Below are 7,803 nucleotides of genomic sequence, written 5' to 3'. Positions count from 1 at the left end.
AGGGCGACTCAATCTCTAACAATTATCTAGCCCCCAGATTCCAGCACGTCTGATGGAATCTAAGTAGGGGCTCTATAAGCACATTCGGTTAGTCCTGAATCCAGCCCACCTTAGGAGGGACTCAAACTCCCAGTCCAGCAGGTCAGATTTCAGGGGGCTTTCTCTTGCCAACCCTGTACTCACCCGTCTGCTTCCCAAAGAAGAGTAGGACAGGAACACCCAAATAAATGCCTTAGAGGATTTATACTAGAACTCCACAAACTTTTAGAAGAGTAATCAGCATCTCTCGCCCAGCTGTCAACAATCCCAGCTTTCAAAAGGTAGCTCTGGGGCCCCAGGAAATCACAGGTGGCATGCCTCTCCTAGAGCACTCCCCAGGTAGTTGGCAGCCAACCCAAGCAAGTTCACTTTCCCTAGGACGCCTCACTGAAGTACCGGGTAGGTACTGATCTCGTTGAGGCTTTTAAATGTTATAGTCTAATCAGCACGAAATAAGAGGACATCCAGACATAGCCAAATTTATTGAAGTTTTATTGATTAAGCCAGTGGCATACAGGGAGACTCATGTCTCTCAAAACTCCACAGCACAAGTGAAAAAAGAGGGGTGCTTATATAGGCAAAATTCACAAGCAATTCTGGGTTGATATGGTGATTGCAATGGAAACTGAGGAGGGGTGACTAGGAAAGGGAGTGGGGTTCCCATGTGAAAACAGTTACAGAAGATGAATCAAGTAGGTTAATTATTTCTAAGGGCACTCTCCAAACCTTTTTTAATGGTTCCCATGGCTCTGAGTGGGGGTCTGGTGAATGGTCCATTGTCAAGAAACAGCTACGCAAAAAGGTTTGGGGCTACTTAGCAAAGACAGTAAGACTACTGATCAGTCTATTTACTCTGGGCAAAAGGAGGAAGTAAGTATAACTTAAAGTTCAAATATGGAGGTGCTTCTGCTCCATCATCAGGTTTAAAATTCAAGTACCACAAGCTCCAGAATCAAGGGGGTAGGCCATGCCACAATCCCTTCTCCTCTATTCTCCCTTCGAACTGCCACTGTATCAAGTCCTGTCCTAGTCCTTTACAGACTCTGATCCCAAAGTCATTCATACATATATGCTCAATTCAAAGCTGCAAGTTTATAGTAGTTCAGAATGTATCACAGACTCATTGTATAACTGTAAATCTTTAAGCGTGACTTGGAAAAAAAGATGAACTAAACACCTAAAGAAAAAAATAAACATTTCATTTTAGGAGGCAAGATTTTACTGAGCCACATGGGTATGAAGATAAGAGAAATGGTGTAAGAAGAGATGGTCATATAAAGATGGAGGCAGGGATTGACCTGATGCAATCACAAGCTCAGGAATGCTTACAACCACCAGAAGCTGGAAGGCAAGGCATGGATCCTTCCCTAGAGTCTCTGCTGGTAATGTGGCCTGGAAAACACCTTGATTTTGGACTTAGGGACTTCAGAATTGTGAGAGAATAAATTTCTGTTGCTTTAAGTCACCACCCTGGCTCTCCCAGTTAACATTGAGGTACTGGGCTGCACTTTGGGACAAGATTGAGAGGTAAGTGATTCATTAAATAACCACCAGGTGGCAGTACTGTAAGGGGGACAGCAAGGAAACCGGTTCTGCTTCATGGTCTCCCTTTGCTCCTTATTATCGCCTTTCCTTTCATCCCTCCAAACCACTGAACCAGAATCTTCTTTCTGCCCCCTGAAAAGGAGCAGGCTTGATCTTTGGAGGGCCACAGATAGTTTAGATGATAGAAATTTGCTTGAGCTTGTCAGTGGGCGGTAAACAAATAAATGAAAAGCTGTCTGTTAGTACTCTATGACATTTTCAGCACCCTGAAAGTTGTGACCTTGGGAGGAACCAATCCAGGTCTCTTTTGAGGGATGGCCTTAGCAAATGGTGAAGCTGGCAAAACCAGTGACCTCTGTACTTCTAGTTACTTCTTTTCAGTAAACTCATCCTCAGACATCCAATGCATTTTAGGCAGAAACAACCAGAGTGCTCATCAGTGGTTTTTTTTTTTTTTTTTTTTTTTTTTTTTTGCCCCAGGTCCTTTGATCAGAAGGAAAGTGAATTTCTCTGATACTGGGAAGCAATTCCCCCAGATAGAACCCCTGTCCATGTCACTATATGTAATGATTTTCTTCTTAAAAGAATTTCCTTGATAACTTTTTTAAACATTTTTTCTTTTTAAATTTGCTATCGGGCATGTTTGCTCGCTGGAGAGAGACAGAGAGAGAGGGAAAGTGAGAAAGTACCCACAAGGGGGTAGGCCATGCCACAATCCCTTCTCCTCAATTCTCCCTTCGAGATTTTGGGCATACACACACACACACACACACACACACACACACACACGTGCCCAGCATGTTTTCTTCAAGTCACCAGTCAGCCATATAGGATGCAGCTGCCTTCACCATGCAACCAGCTGACACTATATATATTTTTCTTTCTTTTTTTAATCTTATTTGACACTAAATATTTTGTAATTATAATTTTAACTGACATATAGTAGTTGTACATATTTCTGTGGTACAATGTAGTTTTTCAATACATGTATATAATATGCAGTGAACTTTATTTGAAAACTACAAAATTGTTAGGACTGGACTTAGAGCTTCCATCTCTTATTTACTGCTCGCTTCTTAAGTAAATGCTGACATTTGTGATTAGATCCTAAAAGCTGTAGGATGCAACATACCACTTTTAACAGGTTTAAATTCCTCCTGGAGGGGCCAGCAGTTGGCGTGCTCATTAAGGTGCTGGACTTCCACATGGTTCGAGTCCCAGACTTGGTGGCTTGCTTTCTCATTTTCCCTCTCTCTTTCTCCATCTCACTTTCTCTGTCTCTCTCTGGTGATTGCATGTGCCCCATAGCAAATTTTTAAAATAATAATAAAAATAAAATTAAATAAGTAATTCTTTTACAAAACATTCCTCCTGGAGATACAGTAAAGTCAAAGATGATTGTACTGATAGTACTGAGTCAATGTGACCTTTTTGATTTACAGATAAATCTTTATAGCTGTCAATATCCAGACACATCTAAAAACCTGTTTTTTGGTTTTTGTTTTGTTTTGCTTTTCAGTTTATTTCTTCCATGAATGAGAGAGAAATAGAGCACCCTGAACAGGGTCGTGAAGCTGCTATCTACCCTCAACCCCAGTCATCTGTAGATCATGGGCGTGCATGTGCTAACATACTCAGGGAGGTTTCCAGATAGAAATCTAGGACCTTCCCATGTGGATCTGCCTCAGAGAGCATTTCATTTTACCTCTGTGCCACCTACAGGTCTGTTTTTATAGTTCCTGAGTTCATTGTCCCTCTATACAGTTCTTATTTCTGCATTGTGTATTTGCATTTTCTTGGGCTAATTCTAGCTCACTGAAATTACGTTGTTTACTGTTTAAACTGAACACATATGTAGCTTTCAGAACTTTTAATGTTCTTAACCTTGAAAATTAGAATGAACATTGTTTTAGAAATAATAATTAAATATACCCAATGATGAGGCTCCTTTCTGGGGTTCCATGAATGATTGTACATTTCCAAGTTTAGAAATATAATCTGACTGGGAGGAGCCAGGTATGCCAACTGCTCAGGACAACCACTGGACTTCAGGTGCCCTCCCATTCAACCTGTGCCGCTGCCCCAGGCCATCGCCTTCCAAAAAAAGTCATGGGACAATATTGAATATGGAGAAACACTTATTTAACTTGAAGTTTGCTGCAAAAGAGCTTAATAGGAATGCCAAAAAATATGATTAAGAAGAAAAGGCTGAGCAGGCCAAGATCCAAAAGGCCACTTAGAATGGCAATGCTGAAATTGCAAGAATACATGCTGAAAATGCATTCTGCCAGAAAAACCAAGCAATCGATTTCTTGAGAATGAGTGTTAGGGTTGATGCTGTGGCAGCCAGAGTTCAAATTGTAGTAACAATGGGCAAGGTAACAAAGTCCATGGAAGGTGCAGGATAAGTCTATGGATGCTACATTGAGGAGTATAAACCTTGAAAAGATTTCTGCCTTGGACAAATGTAAACACTAATTTGAAACACTGGATTTTCAAACACAACAAGTGGAAGACACATGATTACCGCCACAACCCTAACAACACCACAAAACCAAGTAGCTATGCTACTTCAAGAGATGGCAGATGAAGCTGGCCTTTATCTCAATCTAGAACTACCACAAGGACAAACAGGATCTGTTGGCACAAGTGTTGCATCAACAGAACAGGATGAATTATCACAGAGACTTGCTTGTCTTCATGATCAAGTGTAATTCAAAGAACTGGTGCTTCGGTTGCTACACTTGCTTATGAAATGTTCTTTGTGTATCTAGATAAATTGCATTCCAGTTAACACTAAAAACACTATATATGCAGAATGCTTAAACATTATTTGTACATAATGTGTTCTTTTGCCTCTAATACATTAAGAAATTCCAGGAAATTTCCACTTTGACAGATTTTATAGATGTGTATACTACGTATAAAACTGCAAGGGACATAGTTTTATAGATGTCTTTGATAGAGCTAGATTTAACTTCTTTATTAAACATCTCCCTCAGAAGTCAGTCAAAAATTGAACACCGAGTGCTCGCTTCGGCAGCACATATACTAAAATTGGAACGATACAGAGAAGATTAGCATGGCCCCTGCGCAAGGATGACACGCAAATTCGTGAAGCGTTCCATATTTTTATTTTGTGTTGAATAAACTTGTAGCCAGAAAAAAAAAATTGAACACCGAAGTACTAGAGAGTAAAGTATTTTATGCAGAATAAAGTATACAATAAAGATTTTTTTCTAATTCAAAGTAATTTTTAATCTCTACAGTGACATGTGATAATAATAACAGGGAAAATAATAGCAAGAAAGCATGTTTACATAGCCAAAAACACTCATTTGGTATCAAACAATAGACAATGGCATTTTGTGTATTTCATGTTAATTTTTGTTATCTAGACAGAAATGTAGTTGACTTGTAATCTGTTCTCATCAGCTTTTAAATTTAAATTTTAATTTATTCTTATTTTAACCCAGTAATTTAATGACTATTATTTGAAGCCCTGTAGTTTTAAAATGTTTCATTGATAATTTTCTGTATAACCAGAAAAATTCAGTAACATTAAAATTGCCCATTTTTAAATGTTCTCTCAACTAGATATAAATGTCACTAAAACTATTAGAAAAATGTTACTATTCATACTTTGAAATTAAATTCTGAAACACACCAAAAGAAATACTACATTGTCTTTTATTTCATAACTTTTACATTTTATATCTACTCTGCACTCATAGTTTATTTATATTTTACTGTACCTGTATGTTATTCTTAGGTTTTTAAATGGTCTTTGGGAAAAAGCAACATGATATTGGCCTAACTTCATATTTATTTATAGAATGATTAGAGTATATTGTTTTTTGGTTTTTGGTTTTGGGGGCTTTTTTTGTCTGGTGAGAACAAGGAAAGTTTATTGAGAAAAGAGCACCCAGAGGTCTGAAACTGGAGGTGCTTCAGCCCATCCTACTGAGGAGATGTGACATATTTATAAAAGGGGGTAGAGTCACGAAAATGGCAGGTACTTTGATTAGCTTACCTTGTGGGCCCATCTATGGGTGCTGGCTTCTAGTAAGAGAGGGCTCTGGTTGAAGGGTCCTGACCAAAGACTGTTGTAACTTCTGGAGCTGCTTCTTGTTGAGAAGGGGCATTGTAGAGTGTATTGGTTTAATGGGTTCCCATAGTAGAGGAATCAAATGATATCATAGGTATGAAAATACTTTGGGGACCAGGAGTTAGCGTAATGGCTATGTCACTGGACTCCCATGTAGTCTACCGCAGTTCAAGTCCCGGACCCGGTGGCTTAAACTCACGCTGGGCACATGTGCGTACGTGCCCAAGATCCTGAGAGGAGAATGGAGGAGAAGGGATTGCAGTGTGGCCATTCCCCCTAGGGGGTGATTTCTCGCTTTCTGTCTCTGTCTCTCTCTGTCTGGCGAGCGCACGTGCCCTGTGGCAAAAACCTCTCAACAAAAAAAAAGAAAATACTTTGAAAAGGGTAATAAACACACACATAAAACTATATTGCGACTACATTATTCTTTTTAATATCACAACAAAAGAAAATGAAAAAATATTTTATGATTAATTTTGATCACTGTGTCACATAAGAGGAGTTAATATGTGAAGATATGAGAACCTTCCCAGAGCTTCCTCAATGTGGTAACTGCTTAACCCAGTGCTTCTCAAACTTTAATGTGCATAGGAGTCACCTGGGGATCCTGTTCACAGGAAAATTCCGGTTCAGGTGGGCCCAAGAGTTTGAATTTCTTTTTTTTTTCTTTTTTTGAGAGTTATTTTCCTTTAGGGCATGTGCACTCACCAAAAAGATAGAGAGAAACAGAGAGAGAGAAAGTGAGAAATCACCCTCCAGGGCAGATGGCCACGCCACAATCCCTTCTCCTCCATTCTCCTCTTGGGATCTTGGGCATGCATGCACACAAGCCCGGCGTGAGTTTAAGCCACCGGGTCCTGGACTTGAATCGTGGTTGAACTACATGGGAGTCAAGTGACATAGCCATTATGCTAACTGCTGGTCACAAGAGTTTGAATTTCTGGCAAGCTCCCAGATGGTGCTGATGCTGCTGATCTATGGACCACACTGTGATTGGCAAGGAAGCATTTTGGCTCTGCCTTTTAAATTCAATCACTAATCCTATTATTAAGAGCAAATGTGTGGTTACAAGAAAGCATAGGAGGGGACTTAAAAACATTTGTGGAAAATGGAATTAAAGTATGGCTTTATATTGGTGCAAAATATTTATGAAATCCATACAGTTTTTTCATAATATACATTTTTCATGAACTTTTCAGAGACCCATTGTGTAGTCAATAAGTGGAGACATTATCCCCTTTCCACAAGTAACAGAACTGGCAGTGGTTAGATTTTCTTCTCCCTGCCGTAAAAAATCAGAAAGAATGAAAAGAGAACTACAAGGGCACTTCAACAAGTTGGGAAATGTAATTAAATTATGAGAGGGTTTTGGTACAAAAAATCTTGATATTCATGCACTTTTTTATTTACAATATGCATTTTCCATGAGCTTTTCAAAGACCCTTTATAGGCCTTTCCCCATCCAAAAGGAATGTGTTCTTATGACTACTGAGGTTGTTTGGATACAACCTTTTTTCCTGTTCATTAGGGAGCTCATATCAGGTGAGCAGGGAGGGGAGAGAAGAGGGCAAATGGGAGTAAGGGTAGGGAAGAATTGGAGGTGGGTATGGCTGAAGCAGCAAAAATGATGAAGATTATCCTAGACCAGGAAAGGAATTAGAGGGCTTCAGTTTCCTCAAGAGGTAGACATACAAGTGGTAATCAATGTGGACCAAAGACTGGAGAAACTCCTCCAGTTTTTTTCTTTTAATTGCCAGAGGGTGTATGCACTTGCCTGGGAGAAAGAAAGAGAGGGCAAGTACAGACCAATGGGGCATGGTCATGCCAAACTCTCTACTCCTTCATTTCTCCATCCTTTTAGGATTTTGGACACACAAACACACACACACACACACACACACACACACACACACACACACACCCAGCATGTTTTTCAAGCCATGTGGACCAGGATTCAAACTATAGTCAGCCATAAGGGATATAGCTCCCTTAACCATTGTGTTACAAGGCCAACTCTCGACATTTTTTTTTTAATGTAAGAATACTAGCATCTAGTAGGTGAGGCTAGAGGACTCAATAATGACTGATATCAAATTTTCCACCAATCTAGT

General features: G+C 39.6%; 1 non-coding gene and 1 pseudogene across 1 annotated transcript; both read left to right on the top strand.

Annotated features, from left to right (window-relative positions):
• The first annotated feature begins 3,602 nt into the window (after positions 1–3,602).
• Positions 3,603–4,298, top strand: LOC102499304 (charged multivesicular body protein 1b-2-like; annotated as a pseudogene).
• A 313-nt stretch (positions 4,299–4,611) lies between these two features.
• On the top strand, positions 4,612–4,718 carry LOC114007848 (U6 spliceosomal RNA). Its single transcript, XR_003549432.1, has one exon. It is a non-coding gene; the product is annotated as a U6 spliceosomal RNA (small nuclear RNA).
• The last annotated feature ends 3,085 nt before the right edge of the window (positions 4,719–7,803 follow it).

Source organism: Tupaia chinensis, unplaced genomic scaffold (genome assembly GCF_000334495.1).
Source record: "Tupaia chinensis unplaced genomic scaffold, TupChi_1.0 Scaffold000243_1, whole genome shotgun sequence".
Classification (NCBI taxonomy): domain Eukaryota; kingdom Metazoa; phylum Chordata; class Mammalia; order Scandentia; family Tupaiidae; genus Tupaia; species Tupaia belangeri.
Note: the sequence above shows the minus strand (reverse complement) of the source record. Positions and strands in the feature narration are given on the sequence as shown.